The following is a 1294-nucleotide window of genomic DNA, read 5'->3' as shown; positions in this document are numbered from 1 at the left end:
AAAAAAAAAAAAAAAAAAAAAAATTAAAAAATAAACATTAAAAAGGCGGGACGGGACAGGAGTCAGTGTTTACTAAAGAAACCAAGGGCAGCAGAGAGTTAAATGTTTTGCCCAAAGTCAGGCAAAAAGTTGGCAGGAGGTGTCGAGAAGAATCCATGTTTCTTCGTCTAAACTCAGGATTTTCCGCCTAAGGAAGGAAGCCTGGGTAGTCTCCTTCCCCGCATTTCCCCAAGGGCTGCTGTCTCAAGGTGACTCAGGAGGAAGCTGTAGTCTCTAGTTCCTCCTCACCAATCCGGCTGGTCTTAGGATTCGGGAAGAATATAAGCTAATTGTCCGGTGATTAACTCCAGCCAACTAAGCTAATGACCTGCCCTTGCGGATACCCAGCCAGCGGAAGTGCGGGAACTGCCGGAGGGATGCCCGAAGACAAGCCGAGCCAACTTCCTGCCGCAGAGGCTGCCGGGCAGGGGTTATGGCCGCCTCCAGAGTGAGCTTGCACGGTGTCCGGAGCCGCTTGGGACACTGCGGATGGAGAGCGCTGGTTTTCAATACCAGGTACCTAAGTGCGGGTGGGGAGCGGCCCCTCGGCGCCCCAGACCCCCCGCCAGCGCCCCTGCGCCGGGCTACCCCAAAATATTGGGAAAAGCGTCTCAGTCCTCCTTGCGGGAGGAGGAGACCCAGTCGGCGAGCGGGCCTTCGGTCCCCAGCTGCGCATTGGCCTGTGTCTGTCGCCCCCCGGTGGCCGCGTTACGGACTGGAACCGGGCTTTGCTACTCCGGTTGGCCTCGTTCCTTTTCCTGGCTTTGCGTGTCGTGACCGCTAAAAGCCCCAAACGTGGCAAAGTAAAATGGGTACCGTCAAAAACCGCATCGAAGGCAGTGCTGGATTCCCTAGAGCGCATGGTTAAATTTTCGGAAATCTTACAAGGTGGATGTTAAATACATTTTTGACGTCATTATTTACAAATAAATTTTATAAGTCTACAATTAAATACATTATATTAAAAACAAAGGTAGAGGCCGGCGCGGTGGCTCACACCTGTAACCCCAGCACTTTGGGAGGCCGAGGTGGGTGGATCATGGGGTCAAGAGATGGAGACCATCCTGGCCAACATGGTGAAACCCAATCTCTACTAAAAACACAGAAATGAGCCGGGTGTGGTGGCAGACGCCTGTAGTCTCAGCTGCTCCAGATGGTAAAGCAGGAGAATCGCTTGAACCCGGGAGGTGAAGGTTGCAGTGAGCCGAGTTTGCACCACTGCACTCTAGCCTGGCGACAGAGCAAGACTGTGTCT

Source organism: Cebus imitator, unplaced genomic scaffold (genome assembly GCF_001604975.1).
Source record: "Cebus imitator isolate Cc_AM_T3 unplaced genomic scaffold, Cebus_imitator-1.0 Scaffold444, whole genome shotgun sequence".
Taxonomy (NCBI): Eukaryota; Metazoa; Chordata; class Mammalia; order Primates; family Cebidae; genus Cebus; species Cebus imitator.
The sequence above is the reverse complement of the archived record's forward strand: the minus strand, read 5'-3'. Positions refer to the sequence as shown.